This window comes from Bubalus bubalis, chromosome 16 (assembly GCF_019923935.1).
Source record: "Bubalus bubalis isolate 160015118507 breed Murrah chromosome 16, NDDB_SH_1, whole genome shotgun sequence".
Taxonomy (NCBI): Eukaryota; Metazoa; Chordata; class Mammalia; order Artiodactyla; family Bovidae; genus Bubalus; species Bubalus bubalis.
This window is the reverse complement of record NC_059172.1, coordinates 26,922,174-26,937,140: the sequence shown is the minus strand read 5'-3', so window position 1 is coordinate 26,937,140 and position 14,967 is coordinate 26,922,174. Positions and strand designations below refer to the sequence as shown.

The window sequence follows — 14,967 nt, the reverse complement described above, 5'->3', positions numbered from 1 at the left end:
AGTGGGCAAACGAGCTTGGGAGCCACTGTACTACCCAGGCTCCAACCATCCCCACCCCACCTACTACATCTTCTACTCTATGGTAGCTACAGGCCCTGAAGACTCTGCTATCAGTTTAACCCCATAGACGTGATCTTAATTGTGTTTTGTACAGCAGGAGTGTCTGTTTCGCAGACACATTCTGCAGAGAGCTCCCAGCAGCAACAAAAACAAGCCAAAGCAATGGGCCAATCTCATTATCTTCCCACTAACAACAATCAGCTATCACTGAGGCTAAAATGGACAATGGTTCATCGAGGGTGACCCTCCACTCTCCTGAGTATTTAGCTCCAGCCTCCAGGTACCCTGAAGGGAGACAGCTGAGCATCACCGGAGTCTGGCTGGGGAGTGAGGCGGTGGCTCTGGCCAGCCCTGAGGAGTGCGGCAGCCTCCACCTTCATCATCACTCACATTTGCCATGTTCAGGGTCAGGACCATGCTACTGGATGTGAACAGGGAGGCATGTATTGCCTCCCACTGGGTCCAGTTACCACCAGTTCAGAATACTTCATCTGTCCGAACTTCACTTATTTTCAAAAATATGCTTCTTTGATTTCTGCAAGCCAAACCCATGGAAAAATAACGGAAACCGAATGCCAGGGAAATGGCGCCAAGGCAAACACATGTGAGCCCTGAAATAACAGGAGATACTGTGGTCACGTCTGACCTTCTGAACTGTGCTATGGGTTGAAGCAAAAACAGCTCTTGCTGCTGCTTATGGGGTGCATGGTAATGCTAGTTTATTTGTAATGCAGAAGAACTTGGGTTTAGCGAGATTGCCTTTTGAAACTTGGACTCAGCCAAGGGGCCAGAAATAATATCCTTTTGAGGAATGACTGTTTTTGTTTTTTTTTTTTTTAAAAAAGACCACCCTTCACCTCTGGAATCAACACAAGCCCAGAATCTCCTGATTTTTATCTGTCAAATGATTAATATCTAAGACTCCCAGAGCTTCTACAAATGTTTCTCTTCTGATTATGGCAATATTTTGGTGCAGTCTAACATAGAAGCAGGAATGCAAGTTCACTTGTTGATTTCAGCAGCCTGCAAGAGATAAATGTGGAAGGGCCCAGAGGGGAACATAAAATGATGACTCGGGGTCAAAAGTGAATACACAGAAGGCTCCTGGATCCCACATTAACCAGTTCAGGCCCCAGTAGTAAAGCAGTCTCAGACCCACTAAAGGGCTGCCAACAGTTACATTCTCAGTAGTTGTATTCTGGGCACACAAAGCAAGTTACCCAGAGGAATTTGCTCCATGTTAACATTACCAAGAAAAGACCACAAGCTACAGAGTTCATGCAAATGAAGACTGGTTCCCATGGAAGAGATTAAAACAATTGCCAAGCTTGCCTAAGAATGAAATACACATTTTCAGGTAGTTTTTGGGTAATATTCTCTTCCTTTAGTTACATCATTTGCTACATATCCAGATGTGTCTTAAAGAGAAAAAAATACATGGTAAAGCTAGCTTTATTGTAATTATCATGGGGAAAACACCCTATAAAAGAAATAATACAAATATTTTGTAGTGCTGTATGTTCAAATGTAATTACTTTTCATGTTAATATATTTAATCCTCACAAATAGGGATTGCTATTAACAGCCAGAAATTCTACTGACATTTTTATTTTAATGGAATCATATTTATCAGCCTTTTCATCTGTTCTTTCTCTTGCTAGGAAATAAAAAAATCAAAGCATTGTTCAAGAATTTTAAAAATCCCCAAAATAAAAAACACTTCTCCTGTATTTTCTTCTATGAAGTTCCAGTGTTCAATTTTCATATTTAGGCTTATAAGTTATCATGAATTTACTTTGGAACATGTGGGGTAGGAAACAAATATATTTTTCCCAAAAGGATAACCAATTTTCCTAGTAACACTTATTCCTAGTACCACCATCATTTCCACACCAATAATGTCACATTCTTTATATGTCAGGTTCACCTATCAGTGTGGGTTGGCTTCTGGGCTTTGTTCCGTTTATTCCTATCATGACACTACACAATCTTAATTGCTACAGCTTTACAGCAAGTTTATATCCGACAGAAGAATTCCAACACCCTCCTCACCAATCTTGTCTATTTTTTTTTATACCAAAACTTATATCAATTTTAGGATGACTTGATTAAGTTCCAGGAAAAACTCTATTGAGGTTTTTGCTATAATTTGCAAGTTAATTTGGGGGAATTGATATCTTCTTGATACTGAGTTATCACATCAATGAACAAGGTATGTTTCTCCACTTCTGTTGCCTTTTTACCTTGATTAACAGAAAGAGTCTTTGTCTTATCCCTGATTTTAAAGCAAAAGATTTTAACATGTCATCCTTAAAAAATGTTTGCTGTAGACTTTTAGTACATGGCTTTATTAATTGAGCAAGTTTCCTTCTATTTTCCTAAGTTTTTAATCATGGATAGGTATTGAATTTTATCAAACCCTGTTGATACTTTTCTCCTTTCATCTTTTTAATATCAACTCATCTTTGCATTCCTATGATAAATCCACTTTTATTTTAATAGGTTTATTAATATTCTACTATTCTGCTTATAAGCACATTTATTGGACTGGCCAAAAATTTCATTTGGGTTTTCCATAAGTTATGGGAAAACCCAAATGAACTTTTTGACCAACAAAATATTTGTAAATGTAGCTGGTTTATAATCTTCTTTTCTTATACTCTGTTTGAGTTGGAAAATGTTCCCTTTCCTTCTATTCTTTGATAAAATTGTTATCAGTCTGCAATTATCTGTTCCTTGAATGATTAGTCCAACTCATCTGGTCTTATGGAGGGTTAGCGGGTTAACTTTCAATGACTAGTTCCATTTCTTTACTCGTGAAGTTTGTACTCCTGTTTCCATTTTTCCTTGAGATAGTTTTTATGTCATTTTCTATTTGAAATTTGATGTCATATTTTTCTATTTGAAATTTCTGTCTTTTCAAATTTATGGGTATGATATCCTCTTTTATCTTTATGATATCTGTAGTTATAACTCCTTTTTCATTTCTAATATTGTTGGTGAATTTTTTTTTAAGTTTCGCTAAATTAGTTTTTATTTCAAAGCATCAGTTGGACTGAACACTGTGCTCTACCCAGATTCAGTAGGGTCCTTTAACCCCTCTTCTAGATTCAGGGTGGTTTTGCTTCCAATGTGCTGTGTTTAGTTGCTCAGTCATGTTTGACTCTTTGCGACCCCATAGACTATAGCCCACCAGGTGCTTCTGTCCAAGGAATCCTCTAGGCAAGAATACTGGAGTGGGTTGCTATTGCCATTTCCTTCTCCAGAAGATCTTCCTGACCCAGGGATAGAACCTGAGTCTCCTACATTGCAGGCGTATTCTTTACCATCTGAGCCACCAGACCAGCAGCTAAAACTCTTCCTCAGAGGACTGTCCTCAGGCTGCTGGAGCCACTTTGCCCACCTATGCAGAGCAACCAAAGTGTCTGGGATCCCAAATCCACTCCAGTTAACCCTTAGTCAATAACTGACAGCTGTGGGAATATGGAAGCACAACCCCACCCTCACCCCCAACCAAGAAAAGTGGCTCTGGAGCATAACTCATACTTCTGAAGCCCACCGTGGGATAAGGCTGAAGCTGTTTTCTGTGGAACCTGGACTGAGACTGCACCCTTGTTTAGCTTCTTTTCCCCTGATTTTCACTGCTCCCTCACATTCTTCTCTGGGTGCATTTCCATAGTAAATCAAGAACACGCTCATCTTCAACTCAGAGCTTGCTTTGGAGGAACACAATAGGATAGAGTTTAAGTTCTCTGTATTGTGTTTTATTTTCTGTGACTTTCATCAATGCATTTCCTCTTTATTACTTTTTTCCATTATTCTTGGCAGAAGGTATTTTCTTGAATGGATGCTTAGCTCCTGCATTGTTAGTCTCTTTTTCTAACATGATCCTTTCAGGTTATACATTTTACTCTAAGTACAGCTTTAGCTACATCCCACAAGCTTTCATATGGTTACATTTTCAGTTTTTTAGGTGTAAATGTTCCTCATTGTCAGGATTATTTCCTCTTTGTGAAATCATTAGTGCTGGTTACTGACATGTCCAGCTCTCCTCTTTGGTCAGGTCCCCATCCCAAAGTCAGCCATGGCAATGGAGGTCCTTTGGCCAACATAAGATGAGTGGAAGTAATGGGTGTCATTTTGGGGCAGAAAATTTTAACAGCCACATACTCTCCCCTCCACTACAGCAACTGATTCCATGCCAGGTGGCAGAAGCTCAATCAGCTTGGGTCTCAGAGTGAGGAAAACGGGGAACAGAGCTCCTAGCTGACTTACACGAGAAATGTACCATAAATGGGAGGTAAACCTCCATTGCTTTAAGATCTTGAGATATTTTAGGTCTGTGCATTATTGTGGCATAATTTACACTAATCTGACTCTACCACAGTCAACAGAAGTGTTTTTCCTTCTCTCTTACTGATTTTCAAATGTATAGAGTAGTTCCAAGTATCCTTTATTTTTCAAGTTTATACCTTATTGGAGAATGGTCAGAGAATATATCCTATATGATACTAAGTCTTTGGTATTTGATGAGATTTCCTTTGTGGGCTAGAAAACCATCGGTTCTGGGGTTGTATATGTGTGGTGCTAGTGGTAAAGATCCTGCCTGCCAATGCAGGAGACATAAGAAACACGGGTTCGATCGCTGGGTCAGAATCAGAATCTGCCTTGTAACATGGTCCAGATGATTTGTATGGACCTTGAAATTTGAGAAGCCCTCGACTAGGGAACAGCAGCTTCCCAGGTGGCGCTAGTGGCAAAGAACCCGCCTGCCAGTGTAGGTAAACGTTAAGAGTTGAGGGTTCGATCCCTGGGTCGGGAAGATCCCCTGGAGGAGGTCACAGCAACCCACCCCAGTATTCTTGCCTGGAGAATCCCATGGACGGAGGAGCCTGACAGGCTACAGTCCATAGAGTGGCACAGAGTTGGACACGACTGAAGCGACTTAGCAGTTGTTCAAACCTTCAATATCTTTACTAGTTTCTGACTTTAAATCTATCAATTACTGAGAGACGTTTTTATAAACCTAAAACCTACGGATTTTCAAGTTTTCCTTTATAAATCAATCGATTTCTGCATTAAATTATGTGCAAACAAGAGGTGGATTATTTATGTTTGAATATAAAGTTAACTTCTTTAATAATGCATTTTGTTTTAAAATCTATTTTTCAAAGTAGTTGCTTCTGAAATTACCGCTGCCTGGGGTATCACTGGCTTGAGGTCACGTCATATAATGATGTCTCAGCTGGGCAGGTGTGGCAGGCACATCCAGGACCACTCATACTGATAAATTCAAGTTCTAAACCCATGTGTGATAGGCTTCTCTTCCTTGTCATTTTTCTGTACTGAGGGTTGATTTTTCTCTAGTTCCCTTGAGTGACAGTAAAACTCTTTGGCAGTTTCAGCTGTAGGAAAGGGAATTAGTTCCAGTTCTTCAGCTCATGCAGGCTCACCATGGGCTCCTCTCCCATCCCTACATCCCTACATGTAGCCACAGCATCAGCCCATAATCTTTCTCCTTTGGTTTTCACAGCCCCGCCCTATTCTCCCCCTTAGGACTTTATTTACTGTAACTAGTACTTTTAAGAGTTTTCCATTGGGAGGATGTTAGGTTATTTACTAGTGCCAGCAGAACTGGAAGTTGCCTTAATTATATTTTATAACTGTGTGTCCGTAACACTTTTGCCTTTCTAAGATCAGTAGGCTGAAAGCAGGATTTCTGATAGGATAGAGAAAAGAGAACTGTATTCCTCTCATTTGGAGGATCTTTTTAGTCTATCACCTCCAAAAAAGAGGACAATAATTACTATCACACCCTAATTTTTTTTCTCTTTATGTTTTCCCTGTCCCTCTGTTTTTCCCTGGAGGCAAAAACTAGAAATAGGAGCTTCAGAGAGCTCAGAAGGTTAATCAGTGAAAGAATACTTCTGATGATAGCAACAGAATTCTTTCATTGAATTGACATTTATTAACATTTAAATAGGGCTTTCATGGTGGCTCAGTGGTGATGAACATGCCTGCCTATGCAAGAGATGCACGTCTGATCCCTAGGTCAGGAAGATCCCCTGGAGATAGGAATGGCTACCCACTCCAGGATTCTTGCGTAGAGAATTCCATGGACAGAGGAGCCTGGCTGGCTACAGATTTAAATAAGCCAGGGCCTGAACAAATGCTTTACACACGTTCTTTCATTGAACCTAGAAACCTTACGAGTGACTGGACCTGAAGATGCTAAGCAATCTGCCCTGGTCCACACACTGATGTGGTAAAGATCCCAGTTTTAGTCATCTGAAGCCAGAGCCTGCCACGGCCCGCACTCTTCCTCCAGCGTTCCAATTTGAATGTTGACATTGCTATTCTTTACTTAATACCCCTTTATCTTCTTACCCCAACACAACATCTGCTTAACCTTTTCATTCCTTCCCTTGTTAGAACGGCAAAGGAATATGATGCAAATACAGGTTTCTGGAGGATAACTCTTGACTGCACTGCAAGACCCAATTCAGGTGACACCTCCTCCAGGAGGCTTCCGTGGTTGCCTGCAGGGTAGTTCAGTAACATTTCTGGGGTTCCTGTAAGCATGCAAACTACAGTTATTTTATTTTTATGAGCCTTTCCTATTGGTCTATGATCCTCCTGACTGTTGAGACAGTCACCTGCTCTTTTTTGTATCTCAAGCACATAGCACAGGTCCTGGCACATAGGAGACACTTGGTAAACGTTTGATGAGTGAATGAATGAATGAATGAAAATTATCTTTCAGGGAAATGTATATATATTTATATTTTAGCTAAATATATTTCCAAAGATGTAGATGTTTATTATTCTTTAAACAAATTGATTCTCCTCATGTCCTGAAAACATTCAACAATCTCTCTAGAGATGCATATTTTTCTGATTTATATGTTAAGTCTGTTTCAAAATTGCTAAGGTGTCCCAAGAGAAGTGTGGATGTACCTAGAGTCTATGACCTTACTCAGCGCAGTGTTTTCCCGGGCCTGGGGTGGTCTGCTGCCTCCTGGCTTCAGTCCTTACTACGTGTCTCCATCCAGTTCTGAGGAACGTTCTGTTTTGCCCTGTGCCCAAGGAGTGCTCTCCCCTGACGTGACAGCATGACAACCAGATGGTGCTTCCTCTGTGGGTGGCCCCTCCAGGAAACCCTGGGAGTTTTTGCAAACTGATGCATTTATCCGGAAAGCAGCGTTTTGGCATCTTTGTATTCTCTCTGTTCCAAAAGGCAACTTTCATGTGAATGCCCTTCTTTAAAAAAACGGAACAAACCCAGGCACAGGTATAAATCCACCTGCCTGTGGCTGACCCTGCAGGCAACTTTGCTTCCCACTCATTAAAGGTTTCCCGCTTATTAAAGGTGATAAACCGTCTGGCTTTCTCAGAAATCGCATCAAGATGTCTCAGTCACCCGACTTCTATTAAACCATGCCACGCTTCGTGCGCCAAAGCCTGGCTGGAATCGTTCCTTTTCTGGAAAAAAAGAAAAGAAAAACCACATATACTCAGGAACTCAGTTCTTCTTAATTGGCCCCAGATGGGATGTGTTAGTATCCCTCCTCTCATTCCATCATAAATCCTTGTAATTAAATAACAAATACTTATTACTCTTGCGCACGCAGAAGCCAGAAGCAGCTTTTCTCAGCATAGGAAAGCAAAGGGTGAGAGCTGAGAAGATAGGGATGAGCAAAGTGGTAGTGTTTTCACACTCAGGTGAAGCAGAAAGGTTACAGTTAAGGTGAGCACAGCAGGCTTGTCTGAGGACGCTCCCTGGTCTTAAGTTTCTGCTCTGTTGGTTGAGCAGAGAAAAGAAAGCTGCATGGTTAACAGCATAGACCTTGGTCAGACAGACCTTGCTTTGAACCCTATCTATGCCACCGTGTAGTTGCTGTGTGAGGTGAGGCAAACCACCTAACCTCTCTGAACTCCAGTCTGCTCATCAAGAGAATGATGAAAAGAATTCTTCCTACATCACAGGGTTGTTACAAACATTTAAATGAGAAATCCGTTAGGCCATAGGCACAATCTTCTCCAGCACCACAATTCCAAAGTATCAATTCTTTGAACTGGAGAAGATTCTTGAGAGTCCCTTGGACAGCAAGGAGATCAAACCAGTCCATCCTAAAAGAAATCAACCCTGAATATTCATTGGAAGGAACTGATGCTGAAGCAGAAGCTCCAGTACTTTGGCCACCTGATGCAAAGAGCACACTCATTGGAAAAGACCCTGATGCTGGGAAAGATTGAGGGCAAGAGGAGAAGAGGAGAGACAGAGGATGATATGGTTGGATGGTATCACTGACTCAACGAACATAAGTTTGAGCAAACTGAGGGAGATAGTGAAGGACAGGGAAGCCTGGCGTGCCGCAGTCACGGGGTTGCAGAGAGTCAGGCACGACTTGGTGACTGAACAACAACAACAGCTGGCACAGTACTTGTGCCAACAATAGGCACAGTAGTTGAAACATAGTAACTATAATTAATCATCCCATGCAATAAGAGCTATTGTTATTATTTTTTAAGGAAAACAGAACCAGTTCCATATAAAGAGGACATGGACGATTTTGTGAATCTGCACGAATTCACACGAAGTGAATTTGCAGTTCAGAGCCCACAGACCAAAATAGTTTCTCATCCATGGTCTTATCCTGATGCCTATCCCTCCCACTAAAGAACCACCACCTAAGGGCCTTTTTAAGACATATGTGTGACTAGATTAAGAAATTATGAGGACTTTCCTGTGGTCCAGTGGTTAAGAATCTGCCTTCCAATGCAATCTCTGGTCAGAGAACTAAGATCCTACAAGCCACAGGGCAACTAAGCCTGTGTACCGCAACTACTGAGCCCATGTGCCACAACTAAGACCCAAGACAGCCAAATAAATGTTAAAAAAAAAAAAATGTGAAGCTGAGGCAGGCAGATAAAGCAAGAGCTATTTTACACATTATAAAGGAGTTCTTAAGGGGACCAAAACTCATTAATTAATGGCCAGGGTCGCATTGGATAGAGCTGGCTGCTGAGAGAGAGGACAGGTAAATTTCGATGAGGGAAAAGGGCCAGAAAGAGGTAATGAATGGCTCAAGGCATAGAAAATACTGTAAAGGGGAAACTTTGGAGATTAAGTCACCTGTGGACCATACAATTAAAAGGGTAGAATGGTGCTGAAAGGGGACTTGGAAGAGAAGACTGGAGTCCAACTTTGTCAATATAAAAACTTTGCTTTAGGTGAGAACTCAAGAAAAGATAAATATTTTGGAAACTGGAGCCATTTCTAAGATTCCTATTGAATGATCTGATTGTGTAAAAATTCATGAGTAATCATGAATCCTCATCCTGTATTTCATTTCAGGCTTAAGTCAGGCTGCATTTAAGAAAGAAATGCAGGAAATCTTAAGCCCCTGTAGTGAAATGAACTAAAGCCCTGATAAGTAGTGCCCCAGTATACCGCAGCCCATCCAATCTCTGGACCTCGCCCCAAGTTTATTCCTCAAGTCAGGAGCTGGAGGCTACTCTTCTGCAGGAAGAACTACCACAGGAAAAGAGAACTACCAAGCCCCTGGCCTGAACAATTCAGCTGCCCAACAATATGTATTGTGTTTATATTCTATTCAAGACAAAGGAATTATTCCCAGTGAGTAAAACTGGGTTAGTAGGTAAAAGCCATTGGGAGGTGACTTGATCCAATATGAGCAGAGGCATCTTAATAGTAAGAAATGTTCAAAGTCAGGCTACAAAGTATTATGATTCCCATCAACAAATGTGTCTCAAGCAGAGGCTGGCTTGTAGAAATTCAGATTTTAAAGTGGAAATTGGAATCAATGAATTTAAAGTTTCCTTCCAATTTCCCAGCTCTATAAAATAGAAGGTGTGGCCTCCAGTTACAACAAACTTACAGTTTAACCAAAAAGGAGAAATTGTGGAACTGTTAGCAGATCCAGACTGAAGGTCTAAAAACTCAGGACAGTAATTCCTAAAAGGAGCTCTCCAGGGAATATTCAAGACAAACCTGAAATTCCTTCCCACCTGGTAAAGGACCCGCCTGCCACTGCAGGTAGACATAAGAGACGTGGGTTCAATCCCTGGGTGGGGAAGATCCCCTGGAGGAGGGCACATCAACCCACCCCAGTATTCTTGGCTGGAGAATCCCATGGACAGAGAAGCCTGGCAGACTACAGTCCATGGGGCTGTACAGAGTCAGACACGACTGAAGTGACTTAGCACGTTCTCATGCAACTAGGAAACAGTGATTCTGTTGCCCACTTTCTGACCTTCACTATCTGAAAGCTTTAAGAAGAAACAGTGGCCTCTGGAAACAAAAAAGGGAGAAAATTACTCCTATTGTAATCATTAATGGAATAATTGATCAAGCCACTTATATTGTTATAGCAAATTTCCTACACTGCTAACATGGTACAGTTGTGCTTGAAGCGGGCTGGCAGAAACTGGTTCGTTCTGACCCAAATCAGCTGATTAGTCTCAGCTTGTTATTAGACTTCAGTGGAAAGGATAGAAAAACCTCCAACATGGGCTTCAACAAGGAAAGACAGCTGTTTCTCATTCATTCTGCAATGAATGAGCCTATAACAGGGCTTCATCCTTTATAACCTGCAGTCTCCTGCCTCCCTGTCAGCAGAGAGGGATGCCTTCTGGCGAGGGTTACCCCTGCGATGTCAAGAGTCCCAGTGAGAGCTTGGATGTGCCAGTGGAAGGGAGCTTTTTAAGCCTTCAGGTAATAGAAGTATACAAAACAAAAGTAGTTTCCTATGAACCCTTCCTCAATTCCAAAAGGCCACAGGTTGCAGCCTTTAGGTCTAACAGAAGATCTAACAGAAGTTTTTCAGGAGGAATGATGAATACTCCTTATGTAAGTCACAGACATGCCCCAGTTTTTAAAATGTAAAGTTGGGGAAGTCAGAATTTGTAGGAGTACATCTCAGAATCCAGAGGATGTAGTATACCAGTCCTTGACAATTTGATTGGCCAGGTTTGCTCATGGATATTAGTAATTCAATCTTTAGAAGGCTCCCTGCAAGTGTATATGGTGTTCATCATTTTCTGCAGGCATCTGTTTTGCTATGAGACTGAAATACAACCCAAAGAACTGCCAAGAAAGAGAAATATCAAGACTCTACTTTCTCTGAAGAAATCTCAATTAAAAACTAGGTAAGTCTCAGAGTTTCACTCTCCTGCAAAACTTTGCTTTTTGTGAACTAGGGCCTGAGTCTGGTCACGTTGATGAAGAAAGACCGGCTGACCATGGGTGTGTATGTGTGGGAATGGTCAGAAGCAGAGAGAGAAACTGAGGTCCTAAAAGGGAACAAAAATTGTCCCGCAAACACAGTGAGTCAATGAAATTCTGATTCCCTTAAGATGTAAGGTCAGTGTCTTTCCCTCTATCGTACCTCCTCCTTCAAGCCATCCTAGGTTTTCTGGTGGCCAACACTCAAATTCCTTAAATGAGTAAGAGTCCTCTCTCTCTCCAGCCCCAGCCTGGAGAAAAGCACAATTAAGAACTGCAAGGAGTACCATCAGGAAATCCAGAGTCAGAGTTCTCAGTGCTGCCAAAGTTAGACAATGCACTTCCCCATCCTGCCTGTGCAAAATCCTCAACCAGCCACCGCCACATGGCACAGAATGTACAATGAGTCACTTTGCTGCTCAGGGAAAAGCACTTTCTTCCTACGGCCCTCTTGAAAGTTTTCTACTTTTTTAAAAAAAAAAAAAACAACTTTCCAATTGATTGTGGAAAACCTCTGTGTTTATGTAAAAACTAAATTTACAAAAGAAGAAGTCAGAAGGAAGAATCTTTAATGTTGAGTAGGGACTTCCTGGCAGTCTGCTGGTTAAGACTTCGCCAACCAATGCAGGGGTGTGGGTTCAGTCCCTGGTCGGGGAGCTAAGACCCCACATGCCTCTTGGCCAACAAAGCAAAACATAAAATAAAAGCAATATTGTAACAAATCCAATAAAACTTAAAAAGTCTACATCAAAAAAAAATCTTAAAAGTAGAAAGAAAAATATGTCACCATAAGCCCTGGTCACATTTGCTTTTATAGGCATTTATCTGCATTTTTAAAAAGAAAAGGAAAAATCTAAGTGGCTATTTATAAAGGGCAAAAGCTTTTGGAAGAATTCCTCATAGAGGTCTCAGGCTTTCCTGGAGACACATCACTGGTTTTTCTTTCCCCTGAATCCTAAAGCTCCCTCTAGTGACCAAGAACTCAACACCGTCTACAGGTGGGGAGAATAAGCGTTTCTCTAAAGCCTCTTGCTTGCTCTTGATTTCACCTGGAAGTTTCTATGACAGTTTATACATGCATCTCATCATTTGCCAAGAAAACTATAGGAAGGAGGAACTATACATGTTCTTTCCCCCCATTTAATAGATAAGTAAACTGAGGCTCAAGACTTGTACAAGGTCACTTGGCTGATAATAAGAGGACTTGGGCTCCAATTCCAGTTTCCTGGGTTCTGCTGCTCTCCTCGTGTTCTGGGACAATTGCGTAAATTTATACATGAATATTCTCCTAGAAAGCACTCACGGAAACACTTTCAGGGATTTATAGCAGTGATTCTAGACTGCCTGGGTCCTTTGAGAACCTGATGTGAGCTATGGGCCCATACCTACACATTTTTCCATACAACATCAAGAAATCTCTGGCCCACCCTGAAGGGTATCCACTGATCTTCTAGGACCCCAAGGACCCCACGTTAAGAAGCCATCGACATCACCTGGGTATAATCTTGAGCTATCGAGAACTCAAGGAGTATGAACTTTGACGTTCTTGACTCTTTCCCTTCATTTTTTTCCATGCTCATCCAGTTATCACTTCAGCACTGTTCAGAGTATTTAAGAGGATTGAAAAAAATTTGCTAACATTTAAGGAAAAGCCTGCGGATGCTGCCATCAATGCATTCTAACATTCCCACAGGCATGCCTGGGATTAGTGGCAAACTGAGATGTTTCTAGGAAAGTAGCAATTTGAAAGCATTTTTTTTTTTAATATAAGAGCATACCACAGTCTTACCAGCTGGCTCTGTGGAGAGTCTAAACAAGCAACATGGTAAATACATGAAGAGCTTTTGTCAGTGAACAAAAACCAGTACTGCCTCCAAATTATTAACTCTTTTCATCCTGGCATTTCTAATGATTTTGGAGAAGGCTGAATGAACAGTGATGGTTTTCGTGTTCACTTAAGTCTTTCCACTTAAGCTCCAGGATGGTGGAGACCATGTCTCTATTGATCATATTCCCAACATCCAACATGGCCCCCAACCTCATACACACTCAGCAGATAGTTATTGAATGAATACATGAATGGTCCTCATTGAGTCAGTCCCTCTGGGAAACTGCTCATTTCCCTCCCTAATGAATCAGTGGCCTCTGGTGTCCTGAGACATTCCCTAAAACACCCCACACAGGCAACCTCAGGTTCCAGATACTTGGCTGCTCTTAGGAAAATTCTGTTCTCTATTCTGGGACCTACACCCACAGGCTAGACTGGGCTACAGACAAACCTAAGCAATAATAACAGCTTCCCACCTTAACCCTTCTAGAAAAGGTGTCACAGTTTTTAATCAGCACTTCTATATGTAATATCCATAAAATATTAGGTTTGATGTGCTAATTGCTTTTTATTAATATGTATTAAAACAAAACTATTAAAATGAAAAAACCTTTGCATTAAAACAAACTCATAACTATTACAGTCTTAAAAATGACTCTACCTTTGTACTCAAGAAAATTGCCTTCAAGTGTCATCAGTTGCATAGCTGCTCCACTTTGTGCAAGACCATCCTAAGCCTTCACTGCCCTCCCCAGCCCTTCTACACAAACCTCCCCTTTCATTCCCAGAAGGCTCCCCCACCTCCTACTTTCTTAAAAAGGGTCCATCAGACTTGAATTCCATCAAGCATCTCCTCGGACCTGCCCACTCCACACACACCCCTGAGATCACACTGTGTCTGCTCTCATCCTTGCTTCTTCCTGCTTTGCTCCCAGAGGAGGAGTCGCCCTTCTTTCTGCCCACTTGTGTGCCGAAGCCCATCCCAATGCATTACCTCAAGGATCTTACCCACAGATTAACTTCACTTTTGCTAAAATCTAAATTATTCTAATTTGTGAAGTGCAGCATGTGTTCAGAAGCACCTAAGCATATCTCTTCAGGTTAAACAGTAAAATACAAGCATGTGTGTGCTTTATCACTCGGGTTAACAGAGTACCTAGTACCTTCAAACATGTGCTGTGTCTCCATTGTCTCTCTCTGCCATTTAAGAGTCTGCTCTGGCTTTTCGTTTTATGAGTTTAATGCCTACATGTGTATGTATGTATGTAGACTTAAGCAACGTATTACTTAAGTTTTGCTTAGGTTTAAATTTTATGTAAATAGAACCATACTAATTTATATTCTATGACGTACTTCTTGTATTCAATATTCTGTTGAGGTTTACCCATTTTGGTGTGCATAGTGATAGCTATTTATTTTTGCTTCTTGTTTATTTCATGACTAATCTTCAAGGTTCCTTCATTTTTATTTCTGTAGAATATTCCATTACATGCCTAATCTACAGTTTATTGCGTCATTGTTGATGGATATCTGAGCTGTTTTCAGATATTGTTTTTATTGTGTTATTATAAGCAATACTATTTAGACATTCTTGTGATTGCGTCCTATCACATATTAAGTATCTTTTTAGTGGCTTTCAAAAAATTTTAACATGACTCCTAAAAAAGACATTTTATAACATACCCTGAAATAATTAATGGAATAAAAATCCCTACTATGAGCAATCCAAGAAATCCACAAAACGATCCATAACCTATCAGCAACGCATTCTGATTATTTCTATTCTGTTCTGTTTAATTCTGTCATATTCTCCTGGTTTCTTTTTGTTTGT

General features: G+C 41.0%; 2 long non-coding RNA genes across 3 annotated transcripts; one reads left to right on the top strand and one right to left on the bottom strand.

Annotated features, from left to right (window-relative positions):
* Positions 1 to 6,873: 6,873 nt before the first annotated feature.
* On the bottom strand, positions 6,874 to 10,591 carry LOC123329740. Of its 2 annotated transcripts, none has more exons than XR_006545288.2 (2): positions 10,191 to 10,591; positions 6,874 to 7,542 (listed from the first exon to the last, which is right to left on the bottom strand). It is a non-coding gene; the product is annotated as an uncharacterized LOC123329740 (long non-coding RNA). The 2 variants fall into 2 exon arrangements; XR_006545287.1 differs by lacking the exon at positions 10,191 to 10,591 and adding an exon at positions 7,986 to 8,158.
* A 70-nt stretch (positions 10,592 to 10,661) lies between these two features.
* LOC123329739 lies at positions 10,662 to 12,335 on the top strand. Its single transcript, XR_006545286.2, has 3 exons — positions 10,662 to 10,798; positions 11,131 to 11,232; positions 11,553 to 12,335. It is a non-coding gene; the product is annotated as an uncharacterized LOC123329739 (long non-coding RNA).
* The last annotated feature ends 2,632 nt before the right edge of the window (positions 12,336 to 14,967 follow it).